Below are 16,639 nucleotides of genomic sequence, written 5' to 3'. Positions count from 1 at the left end.
CACCCCTACTGTTAAAACAGGTGAATGCTTCGCTTGTGTGCAGCAAGCCAGGGAGCAAACTTTTGTCCCTGAAAGGCTGAATGTCAACAAGGCTGGATTGAAACAGAATATTTTGTAAGATAAAAACTTTAAAAATTAACTTTGACTTGTGGACTTTACAGTGTTACAGAGTTATTGGAAATGTCTTGATCGCATGGACACCGTTGAGCCTTTATGTTACTAGATACTCCCACCTTCTCCATCAGCTGTGCCAGTGATCAAGCACACAGGCTACTAGCTTGCTGCATATGAAGTTTTAGAGGCATCAGTGGCAAAGTGACACACACGATGTGCTACTAAAGATGATACAGCACATACTCACATGCAATATGGCTTAAGTAAACTTCTGATTTTTCAATATTCATTGTTTAGTTCTGATGTCTGCCCTGGGATCAGCTAGCTGCACTGCGACATAAGTACTGCTGCTAACCAGATCAGAGGCTACACAGAGGTTAATCCAGGCCGGGTTTTGAGTGCCACAGATAGACAGTGAGCTGGCTGAACTCTGAGGCATTGGTGGCCTCAATCCAGTCAACCCCCCCCCCCCCAAATACACACCCCACTCACTACCACACACACTTGCTCACCACACAGCAGGGCCGTCTATTGACTGTAACAACTCTGCAGCCAATATTTTGTGACGATGTCAACTGAAACAGGGAAGAACAAACTAGGCTTAATTTGTATAAGAAGTAAATAATCCACATAAGGCACCTTTAGTGGCCCAAACAAGCTTTGCATGACATCATAGCAGGTATAGCCATTGTAGCAATATGGCAGGGAACCTCAGACACAATATAAATCGTGGGTAACTCTGGCACAGACTAATATTGACTAATGTGCACTGTCCCAAATAAATGAAGCGAGCATCCATCAGTTTAACAATTTCGGCATGTTTCTTTCCATCCGTTGCCGATTTGAAAATGGTTCTCACTCCTTAGAAAAAAGTGTAGTGCCAATTTAGTGTGCAGTAATCATTAAATTAATTCAGCTGGCTCTTGTCAGCACTGGATAACACGAATGAGGCAAACAGAGTGAAAGAGGGAGGACCAGGGTAAACTGAACATACAGTTGCAGCAGCCACTGCACACTAATCTGCCTGAAGCACGTATACACACACACACACACACACACACACACACACACACACGTATGATGATATAACTGGGGGACACAACACTCTTACACAGTCTACAACCATTTGATACATTTGCAAGGTGTAAAAGTATTTTGCATGGATTTGGTACAGTCTCATCACACGAAGGAAGTTGTTATACAACAGTCCATTTCTCCTGTATACAAACAGAAGGAGAACAGTAGAAGGAGAAACCGAACACAACAAGAAGAAGATGAAAATGGCTCCTTTTTCACTCAGCGTTGTGGCAGAGGAGCATAATATTTTGCCCTATATCTTCTGCAGCATGAAATGGTAAATGGTCTTGCATTTTTACAGCTCTTTTCCAGTCTACTGACTGCTCAAAGCATGCCAGCAATTTGGGGTTCAGTATATTGCTCAAGGACACTTCGACATGCAGCTGGGGGGAGACGAGATTCGAACCAGTGACTTTACGATCACTAGACGAGCCGCTCTACCTGCTGAGCCACAGCTGCCCACACAACTTGTTGTTGTTGTTGTTATGAGACGTTGCAGGTTAAGAGGTTGAAGGCTAGAGGTCGAGGGGTGGGGTGATTGCATCATTAATGCGCAAAGTATGCAGATTCGCTGTCCACACGAGAGCGCAAGGGCGGCGTTTTCAAATTTTTCCACCCTGAGACCAGGTTTCAAAAAAGTGTGTTTACAGGATCCATGTGGACGATCGGCCAAAACAATGCAAAACGTGTGTTTACATACAAAAGCTTTTCCATGTGGATGGCCCAAACATGCTCTGATGAAGACATATATTTCAGTGATGCCAGCCTGTAAGTTATAGCTTGGGGAGTATCCAGCAAAATCCGATCACACGAGATCAGGATTATCCTAGTCATGTTTAGTTGGATCAAAACACAGAGGTTAACTTAAAGCAACAACAACAAAAAGACTGACTATGAGCCTGTATCAAACCAAGACTCCTTGTTTCTCTACCATGTCTTTGGAAAAGATCATAGGCTCGGCAAATCTGCATTTTGACATTGTTTAAGCATACTGTCATATCACAAAGTACATACATTTACAAAGAGACTCAAATTGTTGACCAACTGTAATTAGTCAATGCTTACCCAACACTGAGAATTCGGAGAATGAATGAAAGTATGAAAGAAAACTGAACTGAGAAGTAGAAAAGGCTGTCTGACATCATCATCCTCTTATGCTAATGTCTGGGAAACATACACAAATGAGGAATACTAATCAATTTCCTGCCATGCTTCTGATTCATATGTCAAAATATAGAATATGTACCTCTGCATGGAGCTGATTTAAATATGTGTAGGCAAACATGAGGTGACTGCAGATTACTTAAAAAAACAAGATTATATAAACACACAAAAAGACAGCAGCAGTGATTGAAGTCAATTCTCTTAGCTTATTAAGATTAGAGATGCACAGATCGATCGGCAACCAATCGCAATAGGCCGATAATGCCCCTATCGGTTTTGATCGGAGTTCTCAAAATAGATCAAAGCAGGCTGATCAGATGATGTTTCAATGTAGAGTGCATTGACTGCATGCAGGGTGGGAATTTCACGGTGGAAACGGCGGCCACCCGCACTTTGGCCTTGATGCCGCATGAAAAAAATCTCATCGTACGGCCACAGTGGCCTCTGTGCCCCTGGCCCGGCCAGTGTAGCGAGCTTGCCTTGAATTACAGCCACCTGAGTGCACAATAGTCACTCACAGTAACTTCAGTGAGTCCGCGGTTCGCGCAGGTGGAGTCTCATCATCACGATGATCTCACGTGAAAGCCTCGCACACAGCAGCAGCATCTCAAAACGGAAGAACGAAACTTACAGCACAGCGAGCGAGCGCAGCCGGTTTGATATGATACGTAACTGACTTATGTGGTAGGATTTAGTTTGGTAAAGTTGGAAATATATTCACAGATTCGAACTTACCGCATCAATAACTCATAAGTGAAACCTTGTTAAAACACAGACGACGGCTCTTTCCTACCGTAGTAAGGAAGACAATGAGCTACAACCGTATTTTAATCAAAACGAGCGGTCCTCCGGGTCCTCCTCCTATGGTCAGCCGTCTGTGAGACGAGAGCGCAGGGACCGTCTACAAAGTGCAACACCGAAAAGAGAAACTACAAAAAATATTCAAGAACTTCACTATTATTCAGAGTGTAGTGCCACCAAAATCACTCCACACATCAGTTTTCTCCTGCTGGTTATTCTACAATTTTTTGTTTGGAAAAAATGTGCTTTGCCATAATTTTGGGGAATTTCTATTGGGAGAAATATTTAATAACACTAATATTCAGTGTGGTGTCACATAAATCACCTCACCCTAACCTTACTTTAAAAAAACCTCTTTTCTAATATAACATTAACTTGATATTGGTATCAAACATTTTTTTTAATACATGATCCATGTGGAGTGAAGGCCAAATGGACTTGCCCCTAAAATGAGGAAATTCCCACCCTGACTGCATTCCCACTAGTAAGCTACAGTTACTCTATGTAAGCTGAGTCCAAGTTGTCTCTAAGAGAGTCTCTAGAGTGTGAAATATTGCACATTGCCTCAGCCTGCAATAAAACGGTGGTCAATTCATGATACTTTCTCATCTCCTAATTTATATACTTAATAATACAATGTCAATGTTGTGTGAGAAGAATCATTGATTAAATATATGAAAGTTACACAAGACAACAATATAGAAGAATGTATGGATTTGACGCTGTGATCGGTGATCGGCAATATCGGGATCGGCAGATACTGCTTTCGGTGATTGGTGATCGGCCTCAAAAATCCTGATCGTGCATCTCTAATTAAGATGCTTCAAAGGGCCCATGTCCACATAGCCTTTTTTGTTTTTCAGGCAGAAAAGCACTCACGGCGTGCTCAGGAGCATGCTGGTTCCGACTGACAGCTGCTAACACTATAGTAGCAGAAGGCTGACCACAGAGGTTTCGAACACGTAGGGTGATAAAAGCTTATCACTCAACAACAACATTCAGTGTACAGACAATCTGCTGCCACAATTGGCCTTTGTCTCTGTCCTGAGAGTTTCTGTCTTATAAAACTCATGATAGATAAACAAAGCCAAGCTTCTCCTCAATTTTCTGGATTAGAACGGGCAACAGATGGCAAGTCCCAACCGATCTAATATATGAATGGTTGCCTGAAAACAGCGGCAGTGAGGCCACCAGCACCTTTTTCAAATATTTTCAACTCGAAAAGGCTGCACAAAGAAGGCATGGCATTTTCTCTAGGCAACCGTATGCTGCTGCATATCCTCACTCCTTATTAGAGACAACTGAAAATAAAATGATATGTGGACACAGGCCCTAAAGCTGCTGTCACAACTCACCATTCCTCAGCGGAGGAGGCCTACTCCTGCCTTCACATTAAAATGCAATCCTTCTGAAGCAGGCTGTGGTGCAAATTAGCGATAGCTTTGTCAGCTTACTGCTGTAGATGACAACAGTGGAAAAGGACAACTATATTTATTGTGGATCAGTGATGTTTGGATAATACATGATCTGCTTAAAAAGGTCCCTATCAATTGGGCTTGGGCTAATAAGCAATATTTTTCACAATATTGAATATGGAACACCTGTGTGATTCTTCAACTGAAAGGAACTGCTCTCACTGTATTTTTTTATTTATTTCAGTGTTATTTCTCACCTTGCTGGCCCTCTAGAGTTTAAAGGAAAGGGAATCAGTGACAAAGTAGCTGCACTTGTATATTAGCCTATACTATCACACTTACTATATTGCTAATTCAAAAGCTTTTTCATTTAATATGATTTTGCTATTTCAAAGTGTTGCATGTGTTGCTGCAAAGGGAGAAGTAAATAGGTGAACAGTACATCAACCTGTCAGTCCTTCATTACTTCATACAATTCATAATACTAATCAACACTATTAAAAATAAAATAAAATGCTGCGATTGCATATTAGAAATATATCAGAAAAGACTGATCCATCACCCTAATATGTAATATTATTATATTATAATTATACTAACATTACATATTATGATATTTATGCAGGACGATATTGGGATATAATATTTGGGACATTGCCAAAGCCTAGTATCAATACTGATTTAATGGACTGTAATTGTGCATCTCTACACATTACAAGTACTTTCAACATACTAAACCACTTGAGACATGGACTTAATTTTGACTCGAATTGGAACTCATCTGGGATTCATTTGCTGTAATATGTGTATTACTTGAGACTTGAATGCTTGAAGACTGTACTGGACTTGAAAATCGAAGACAAGGCTTAGTGACCGAGTAGTCGTGCCTTTTAGAGTTATGCCAAACTGTCTTTAGTAACAAAGGATTCTCATGTTTCCATAACATAACAGAATAAAATGCAGAGAACTAAGAACTCACATTAGAAAAGAACAGACAAGCCTGTTTTCTCCCTACAGCTGTGAAATTGATTGCGACGCAACATTCACTTAAGTTGGCTAGTTCTAGATTGTAATTATCAAAAGACCACCTTGTCCTTTTTGTTAAAGTGGAAACAAAAAACTTTTTCCCTTTCCAGCGTTTGTGACAGGCTTTTTTTGCTGGCACCACTGTCCCAAAGACAAGCAGATTACTTTCCACTTTTCCTCAGAGTAGACACCATTAACAACACAGGACAAATAGTGAACCAATCTACACTCTCATTATTCTATCCCCATTACATAGTGCAGACAACATTTACTTCATAATATGTTGAAGCAAAAAATGTGTCTTTCAAGATTAAATATTTGATTATGAGTTTTATTTGTTTTGTTTAGTTTTTTTTTTTTTTTTTTTTTTTACAAATGATTAGAATAATAGGCTATACAATGACTAAATAAAAAAGATGTTAGATGGTGCAGCGGCCTACTGTGTGAGGAATTCTTGGGTCATTGGTTTAGGGGTGTGCATTCAGCACCACTGTCATTACATACTATATGCTATATTACATGGTCGAGATATGAATTCACTGAAATTTATAAAATGCTGACAATAAAAATATGAGTGAAAACTACATTCAACTTTACGTAAAGAGCAATAGTATAGAATAGTACAGATGTTTCATTAGTTATAATGTTAAACAACTATGGAGTCAGCTGAACAATAAAAAAAATGCAGTAGCATATTTAAAAACTGCTAGCTTTAGCCACCATCAGGTTCTGGTCTCACCAGTCTGAGTAAGGCAAAATCTGTGAGTGTATTAGATCGACAGACAGTGTGTTTTAAATCAAATTAATTCATCAATTTAATGTTTTTAATAGTGTAATACTGTGTTATTTCTTCTATTTCCACATTACATATTAACATTTTAATTAAAAAAAAAAAAATGCAACAATCATGACATGGGCAGAGCTGCAGATGACCTGATGTAATGTATGCCCAAGTGATTTGGAACACTGAGAGGAGAGGTAGCTTTTCTTACCCCAGGGTTCGTACACATTTTTCAAGGTCAAATTCAAGCACTTTTCAAGCACTTTTAAGGGTCATTTTTAAGATTTTCCAGCACCTTATTGCTGGGGTAAAATACGTATCTAAAGGAAAATATATATACTTATGATTTTTTCTTCACTTTTTATCACAATTATGTACATTGTATTATGTTGTAAACATCTAAAATTATATTTCATAATAGAAAAAACTTCAGAAATTAATTATCCAGTCTGATCCCAATTTTGTGAAAGACACAGAGTTATAATGTCAAGCACTTTCAAGCACTTAAACTAAAATCCAAGCACTTTTCAGACCTTGAAACACAACATTGAAATTCAAGCACTTTCAAGGATATCAACCACCCGTACGAACCCTGTTACCCTTAAAAACTGACTATTTGCAGCATTTTTTCATTAATTCATCTCAAGGTAGAATAACAGCTGTATCCACTAGGTGTTCCACCTCAGCGCTGTGTAGAACAGAATGTTGAAAACACTCCCCTTTGTTTTCCAGGGTGGCAAAGCAGAAAGGTTTAACATTTCTAATCTGATTGGAGCAGCCATCTGGAAGCTTCCCCCTCCTCCCAATACACAACGGCACACACTACATTCCTGCATTTGTCCCCACCCATTCACCCTACTGTGACCAATCGTCTGACCACGTCCTCTTTAATCAATTCAAGGAGCCCTGAAAACATAAATTATATCAGCGTTGTCTAAGTCTACGGGGTGTGTGTTTGTATGTGTGACAAAGAGATTGTGCCGATTTTCTTACAACTACCTGCTGACCTACAAACCATACCACAAAATTGTTTTAGTGATTGTGTGACAGATTAGTTGAAGTAGTAGTAGTACAAGTAGCAGTAGTAGTAGCAGCCGTAGTAGTAGTAGTAGTAGTTGAAGTAGTAGAAGTAGTAGCCTAGTAGTAGAACTACTAGCTGAACGTGTGCTGAAGTTGAAGCAGTAGCAGAAGCAGTCCTTAAAAAGCTGAACATTTTGATAGTTAAATGGATGTAGCTCAAATCTGTAGGAGGAAAAGCCAGATGAAAAACATACGTAATGAAGAGGAATAATAATAAACTTGAAGAACAATAGTGTGAATGCTGTAGGCACTGGAATAATATGGCACAAAAATGTATTCATGAAGTACAAAAAGTAGGGATGCACCAAAATGAAAATTCATGGCTGAAGTCGAAGTCGTAGCCAAACATAAGGAAATACTTATCCAACTACAAAATACAGAATAGGCTACCCACTACCTACTGGTCTTTTTTCTTTCTTTTGTTTCAGATTCATTTGCTAACCTGTCCCACAGAACTAATCAAGTCAATTTTGCCTTCAATTTATGCTTTTTAAATAGCATAATTTAATTACAAAACAAAAAGATAATGACTTTTTTTTATTTAATAAAGGGTATAAAAATGGTATAATAAACAATAAGTGAAAGAATAATCATAAATAAGTTTAAGACAATAGACCTCAATGTCATAAAAAAAAAAAATACGGATTGCATTTAGAACATTCAGTCCATTCCAGCAGACACTTAGCACAATAACTGAAAATGAATAAAATATCTGAACCTGGAATATAATAGACATATACTCTACTGCCTGTTGAAAAAGAAAAGCTTTTGCCATATCTGAAGATAACAAAAGTGGGCTATAGCCCTCATACAATTTTGGTCAAAAACTTTCAGTCATTTGACCAAATACCAAATATGTTGTTTATTGCTATTTTCAGACAAACCTGTTTGGCAGGTGTAGCTTTGGTGCATCACAAACAAAAAGACATCCTGTACAAACTGATATTATTACATTTCAGGCATTTAATAGTTTAGTTCAAGTAACTTGGTGTTTCGGTTCATTTCACTTCAAACAGAGTCCACTCTAATTTTGCAATGAACACAGATGAAATCATAGTTTTCTAATGGAAGAATGTCCAACATATTTAATACATTACTAAAAATTAACTGATAACTGATTGTTATGACCAGCCAACTATCAAATAAATTGGTCATATTTTGCATCCCTACATCAGACTTTGGGATACTTTTCACTGTTTTCTGGCATAGACTGAACAATCAATATTACTACGTAAGTAATCAACACATTCAATAACAATGGTTGCAGTGCGATTAAACCATCAATCCCATTTGTAGATTGATTTGTTTTCTGAAAACTGTTTTTCAAATTTGACATTTCTAACAGTACAATGTAATGGATCTTTGTCCTGGCAAATGACTTGGTTGTTGGACTTGATTCTAGAAAATTCCTGAGCAAGCTTATGTTGGAAACGAATAATGATTTGTAAATAGGAAGATTTATTTGCGATGGACAACTGCACATAAACCATGTTGGTAGTCTGTAATTGCTGGATGGATGGATGGATGGATATATGCCCCAATATTGCAAAAAAGTGATCAAATCCCTTTCACCTGTTCCTACACACTGCAGCCCTGGGCCTCATGCTAAAGCTCCAGAGAGCCAGGAAAAAGCCTGACTGTTTGTGTTTGCACTGACCAAATTATCCAGCATTACTCATCAAGACTGCAGACAGAAGCAGTGCACTGTCAGCAAGGTTCTCACTGTGGCCCTGATGTAAAATTCCATGATGTTTCCTCTTTAACTAGGTCAAAGGGCTTCAATAAACCAAAAAACTCGACAAATCAGACAGCATGCAGTGTAATGTCACTCCTATCTTACAACATGGAAAACATTTATATAATGGTGGGGTTGTGCAATTGACTGCATAAAAAAATTCACCTCATTTAAGTTTATTTACTGACTGCCAAAGACTGAGGACAAAGGAGTCAATATGAGGTAAAGGGCTGACCATGAAGAACTTTAGCCAGGTTTCTGAACTATACATGAAAGGCAAGTATTCTTGTTTATTTACTTTACTTTACATAATTTGTAAGAAATGGCCAAAATTTGAAGGCAGCACCAGAACTATGGGGGGTAGCATAACTGCTTACTGCAACTCACTCAGGAAACTAGACTGATAATGAACAAAGCCTCTGAAAATGCCAGTTTGAAGACAGGGGATACAGTACAGAGGTGATTTACAAGCAGGCATGAGAGGAGAGAAGCAGCAGAGAAACTCATCATAGTTCAGTAGGAGACAGACCTAAATTCAGAGGGTGTACAATTGTATTTTACTGTTTAGAAAGACATTTTGTGAGTTTATTGTGTTTATTCATAGATAGATAGATAGATAGATAGATAGAAGTACTTTAATGATCCCAGACTGGGAAATTATTTAAATTTATTATTATAATTAATAATTATTATACTAAGTAGCAAACTCCCTGGGTATCAGACTATCATCTTTGAGACACAAAGTGTTATTATTATGGATCTCTTTGATTTAATGACAACTCTGTTGTTTTTTCATCCTCTGATTAATCTCTGAGCAAATCAGGAAATTCCCACTGCCAGCTGTTGCAATAGCCCCTTTCACACAGAGAAGCTGCATTATCGCCAGAGCAGCAGTTCACCAATTCTCAGCCATTGGTCATTCACACAGAGCAAAGTGGTGCCGGCGTAAAGACAAACCGCTGTGTAATTCACACAGACAGCTGGCACAGCAGCTCCTAAAGAGACGTGACGTGCACGTCATGATGATGACGTCTGTGTGTTTTCAAGGTGTTTCCCCAGGTGTCCTCCTGTTAATCTAAACCCGCAGATAGTTTATAATCATATGGATGCTGTTATAATGTGTTGTGATTGAGATCCTGACCCACCAAACATCCTGGAAAGTGACAAAGTTAAATTTTTTGCTCTAAATTACATAATTAGATAATCGCCATCAGTAAACTGGACGCTGTCTGACTCTGTCACTCGCAGGGAGAGAGGGTGTTTTCTGGGGGAAAGTTCATTGAAGTCTCGGTCGGGAGGGATGACCGTCCCAGTGAGTTAAAGTTTTGACAGACGCTGTTTTTGGGCAGAAGAGCTGGTAGGACGGGCGGGAGGACAGGTGCTTCTCCACGTATATCTGCGGTACTTTTTTCCTCAATTAAGTTGCCAACGACAGTTACAGTTACTAAGTTGCGGTTATTTGGTACTGTAACGTTGCTTTGTGGGACATTTCTCTATATTATGTTGAGTGAGGGACCTGTGTAGTTATCAGACTGTCAGGTCGACACGCCCTCGATACGCGCAGCCGGCTTATCCATTCACACTGGTTCGGTTCACCAATACTGCACCTCTGATACTACCTCAGCGTATCAGTGCCAGAGCAAAATTTCTCCCCTCGCTGCTTTGAGACATTCACACAGAAGAGGAGGCGGGGAATTGACGCAGGATCCCAGCATCCAAACGGCAGTGTGAATGGGTAGTGACACTTATCTGTAATTATTTAAAGCTGCATGTGACTAGTATGACTTATTGCATATGTCATTTTCATAATAAAATTGTTTTTATGACAATATACTGTTTTTCAGGGTCACAAGAATTATTTGTTTTGAAGGCAGAAGTCACACTTACTTACAGCTCTTACCAAATATGTTTGGATTAAGAAACATTTTGATATGACACAGATTCTCATTAGACTTAAGACTAAGCATTGACAAAAGGAATGCACATACTACACATCTATCTACACATCGCACATCTATGTCCCGTCTCCCTCTCAAACATAGTCATTATATCAGCTAGTTTAATTGATGAATTCAGAGAAACAAAATGAAGAAAACTGCTTCAACATCTACTTCAAATTTTTTGACCAGGCATCCCGGCAGGATTACTGACTGGGCGGGCAGGCAACTGCCCTAAGCCCCAAAACGGCAGTAGCTCCAAAAGCTCCAGGCTTACTGTGTGTCAGCTGGTTTGTGCTGATTTCATTGAACATTTGTTTGGGAGCATGCACCATGACAGCACGATAAACTACATGATAAGGTGGGTAGGGCCTCCACTATATAGTACAAGGGCTCACTGTATATGATTAATATGAGTCCTCAACTCACTATGGGGTTAGCTTTTAAAAACTGCAAGACAAATATGATGCACATCATGATAGAGGAACACAGGCTAGGTGTGCTGTCCCATAGGCCAAAAATGCTTTTGCTGGCGATACAATTCTAATAATATGGTGTGATGGGTCGCTAATCCAGCCATGAACACCAAAGCTGTCACTGCACGAAAGGTTGCTTTACAAGCAATTCTCCAGAACATGTTGGAAGTCGGCAACATGAAAATATGGTGTTCATGATATCACTTGCTTATTTTGTTCGATCGATAAAATGTATTCGATTTAAACCACATTTGGCAGTATAACAGATGTTGTCTGTCAAACAAGGTGGGACATTGACATCCATCCATGTTTTTTTTCAACATGTATGAAAACTGTATGAATAACTGTTCATAATCAAATGATCAGTTATGATGTGCTGTCATTGAGATCCTGACCCACTATGCAAAGTGGGAAGTGACAAAGTTAAGTTTTTCATACTAAATGACATAATTACACAATAACATTCAGCAAACAGCGGACGCTGTCTGACTCTCACTTGCGGGGAGGGATGCCGTTTTCTGGGGGGAAGATCACTGAAGTTTCGGTCACACACTGAAGTTTCTTAAATACAAGTTGCCAGAGACAGTTACCACAACACAATTGTGGAAGGAGACAAAGACGTGGTGAGTGGCATCACATTATCAATGCCATTCAACTGCGAGAGCTGCCTGGCTCTGCTGCTGGGGACAAATGCTAAATGTGACAAAGAGTCAGTAGGACAGACAGGATGACAGACACTTTTCAATGTATAATTGCAGTATTTTTTTCCTCATAGAAGTTGCCAAAGACACTACCAGTTACCATTACTGTTGTTTGGTCCTGTAATGTTGCTTTGTGGGTTGAAGTGTGGGACATTTCTCTATTATTTAATGAGTGATGGATCTGTTTAGCTGTCAGGCTGTGAACACCATCAGACTGACACTCCCATAATCTGCACCTCTGGCTTTTTCATGCACACAGATGCCGGCTCGCCTCTGCTGCGCCTCTGATACTACCTCCCGAGGCAGATCAGAGCTGCAGCCAAACTGCTCCCCTTCTCTGCATTTGTGACTTTTACACAGACGCTGATGCAGAGTATTGGCGCATGATTCCCGCACTGAAAGGGCAGTATGAATAGGACCATAGTGAATGTCTTCAGTATGACAAATACATGAGAACTGAAGCTAGAAGTTTCTCTAATCCATTTATAGATCTTTTATTTGGACGAAGGGAAGACCATTTTGTTTCATTTTGTTTTCAAAAGCCTAACCCATTTACCAGTAAAAAAGAAAAAATGCAAAATGAGGTGATATACATGAAGTGATTTTGTTTATAATCTGGTGCTCCATTGATGCTCTGAGTGAGGAGAACACTAGTCTTGCATAACTGCACGTATTTCAATACTTGGCTTTTTCTCTGTGTCAGCGCTGTATAAACAGGCACACTGGACTTAATCTTCCACTCAGCAATGATTAAAGTTACAGGTAGTTGTGAAGTTAACTTATGTTAGTGTACATGTACATTTACATTTAGGGCATTTAGCAGACACTTTTGTCCAAAGCGACTTACAGTAATTCATACATACATTCACACAATGATAGCGGTGACTGAAATGCAAGGTGGCGTCCAGTACATCAGGAGCAGGTTTGAGGTTCAGTATCTTGCACGAGTCGAACCAGCAACCTGCCGATAACAAGACGCTGGCTCTACCCCTGAGCCACAGCCACCCAAGTAGTCACTTGTCAGAGCTAACCCTAGCCTGTCTGCCCAAGCTATCTCGACTTCCAGCTCATCACTTATCTTCTTGAAGTGCCTCTCCATGTGTTCAGTCACAGCAGCCATCTGTGGCATTAGTACTCAGACCTGAGATACTGGACTAACTCTTTGAATCCCTCTACCTCTACCACACTGATCTGCAGCATTTCTCCTCGGACTCACAGATTACATGTTCTCCCCGGGCTAGCAGCAACATGCTCTATGGTTGTGAGCCATACTCAGACATGGCTACAGGGGGCTTGTTCCTTATGTGGTACAGCATAGTACTAGAGTACTATTACTAAACTGAAGACTAGCATAACACATTTTAAATTACAAAAGACTTTCTTACCTTTCTAGAGGCAATGTTTCCACACTAAACTACATTAAGTGCTCTACACGTTTTGCCTTGGACTGCTCTCGCTATGTGTGATTAATGTTTTATCGTCGACATCCCTATTTGGGAGCGTTATGGTCAGGAAATTAGAGTGACACTGGACAGTGTCAACACTTTTCAACTGAAGTTGGTATATCTCTGGAAAATAATCGGACATGCTACACCATTTGTGAGGGCATCATCTGAGTGTGTCTATTTTTGGCCACGACTACGTTCCTCCGTGTATGCCTTTAGTCCAACTATGGTGACTGATCCAAGCTAGACATCCAGGTTTTCTCCATTGTCGTGTATAGATGACTGCAAGCTACAGTCATCCAGGAATTATTCTCTATACAGACAGGTTACTGAACTGTGAAATATGTTGATGATTGTGTGAGTCTTGACTATCAGCATAAACTCTTGAACTGAATTAACAAAGCTTTAACTGTATTTGGATGATTACTATTGTGAACTTTTAAGGGTATAAGGTAGGACTCCTTACTAACATTATATATTTCAGAATAAATCAAAACATATTGTGATAATCTTACCAAACCATGACCCCAAAGCTGAAGCGTGTACCAAACTGTTGAATAAGTGTACCTGTACTCACACAGTTGGCAAAGTAAAGCATTAGGCTAATACGAGATATCATTTTGGTATTTTTATAGATGTCATATCAAGACTAATATTGAAATATCAAACCATATCAAGCTCTGGTGCCTAACCAAACATAGAGATATGTTACATAAAGATAACGTCCACCATCCCTAAAAAATAAAAAAAATCCAGTACTTACACAACAGAAGCCACATGCTACAATCTACTGCTGCGACACAGCGGACACAACAGTGTTCTGGACATATGTCATGAGCTGCACCAACACTAACTACACCTGCGCGCGTGCGCGCGCGCGCTGGTGGTAGTGTTGGTGGTGCAATGCAATGCCAAACCCCCACAGATACAGCAGCACAGCCATGGATGTGTTTCAGCACGGCATGTCTGTTGCTGAGCTGGGAGCTAGCTCTGTAATACCACACCAAACCCCAAACAGCTGGCTGTCTGACACAGCCCCACACCAACCTCGCTCACATGTCCTCTTTAGCTCAACGGACAAATGTTTCGTTCAGTGAACGAACGAATGAACGAATTAGCTGCTGTCGATATGACAGTATGCCGAACAATAGCCATATTTTCGACATGACTGGAAATGAAGAAAAAATCAGGTAATGCGTCTCGTCAACGGCTTCAATAACGCCTCAGTTATTATGGGTCTGGCAGGCAGTCAGGTAGCATTACAACTAATCTGCCTGGTCGTCCTTACCTGGGTATCTAGGTCCAGAAAACAAAGGATGCTGCTGCGGTTTCTGTCCGTTAGGTCGGTGCGTCTGTTCGGCCTGACAGCATCCTGTTCCCAACCAGCAGCTACACTGTCACACTCAGCGGAGATAACACAGCCACTTCCGGTGACAACTTTCACCATAACGGCTGAATTTAGTCAATAAGTGGAATAAAGTCTTGCTTACAACAACTTTGTCGAGTTTATATGGGGTATTTGTGAAGAGCTGGCTAACCAAATGCAAAAAAAAAAATAAAAAAATTGGAAAAATGTAGTTCAACCAAATCTAGTGTACCAACTGACATAGGCGTAACAAGTGTCCATAGTTGTCTGTTGTTTCATTCAAAATGCGCTGTGACTATAGATTAGGTGGTATATTCCTCAATATGAACCTACAAACAAGTTCCAAAATGTGCACACACTATACAAATAGCACCGTGGCAAGTTGTTTCCCGAGCATATAGTTGATCATTTTCATGCTTTTGTTTTGAAGGTTAAAATCCACTATTTTCCTGTTCTAATTCCACTAATGCTGGTGAGCTTGACGCAGCTGCCAGCAGCTCAGTCTCTGCAATGAGCCACATAGATGCAGCCTAACGGGAGAGACGGCCGGGCCAGGCTGCTCTCCGACAGCATTTTAACTCGACCGTAAGCATAGAGACCCTGGTATCTAACCTTTAATGGGATTTTCTTTTGTATTTCCTCTTAGCTCTTTCGGGTTTTATTATATTTAAGTACAAATTATCGTTAGCCAATCAGTTCTCCCCTGTGAATGAGAATGGAGCGGTCGGTCATTAAAGGGCCAGTGCGTATCTTGCCTGTGACAGCTCGTCAGACCGCATGGACAGTTTCAGCAAAGCAGGGCAAATCGCTCCTTTCTACTTTACTAGCTGAGAAGAATACATGCTATAACCTTTCCTACTTTTAACGCTTTTAACCAAGTGCATACCCTTTAGCTATGTTTGTCTTTGTATGATATGGGCGTGATTGGGGAGAGTTTACTCAGAGTTTACTTGTGATATATATATATATAAATATATATATTGATCATGTGAAATGACACACACAGATATCATCTTATAGATTTTTAATATTGCTAGATTGTGATATGCCAGTGTTATTTTCCTGGTTTTGATGCTGACAGTCACCATAGTTAGGGCTGTGTTCTTAGTCCTTTAAATCAATTTAGTTAAAGGGTACTCCAGGTGTATATTGCACTTCTACACAATTGGTGGACTCAAGGTAACAGTGTCTTTCATGTGGTTGCCTGTCACCATAACTTCCACAAGAGAGTCAGAGAGTGAGCAAGAAAGACTATTATAGGAGACTATATTTGTGAATCGTGGGAAATGTGAATAAATCTCCACCATTACCTCATAAAACTTGTGCCAAAGAGCAGACTTTGACCTTGCATATTACGAGTTTGACGGCGGGACTATTTGTGTTTATTTTCTTTCTTGTGCAAGTGTTCATTCACCCCAACATTATCCATAAAATAGTGAGCGATGACACACACCAAGATCTGTTTGTTTGAATTCGGATGAGCCTCTCACTGAACTGCACTCACCACGGTCTCTCTCTTTT

General features: G+C 39.9%; 1 protein-coding gene across 2 annotated transcripts in view; it reads right to left on the bottom strand.

Annotated features, from left to right (window-relative positions):
- fam110b (family with sequence similarity 110 member B) overlaps positions 1-15,294 on the bottom strand; it is a 71,044-nt gene extending 55,750 nt beyond the window's left edge. Inside the window, exon 1 of one of the 2 annotated variants that reach the window (XM_030402266.1) lies at positions 15,041-15,294. The gene's annotated coding sequence lies outside the window, so the exon portion shown is untranslated. The remainder of the gene's footprint in view (positions 1-15,040) is intronic. The other variant, XM_030402265.1, reaches the window with a different exon arrangement.
- Positions 15,295-16,639: the final 1,345 nt, after the last annotated feature.

This window comes from Sparus aurata, chromosome 21 (genome assembly GCF_900880675.1).
Source record: "Sparus aurata chromosome 21, fSpaAur1.1, whole genome shotgun sequence".
NCBI classification, from domain to species: domain Eukaryota; kingdom Metazoa; phylum Chordata; class Actinopteri; order Spariformes; family Sparidae; genus Sparus; species Sparus aurata.
The sequence above is the reverse complement of the archived record's forward strand: the minus strand, read 5'-3'. Positions and strand labels throughout refer to the sequence as shown.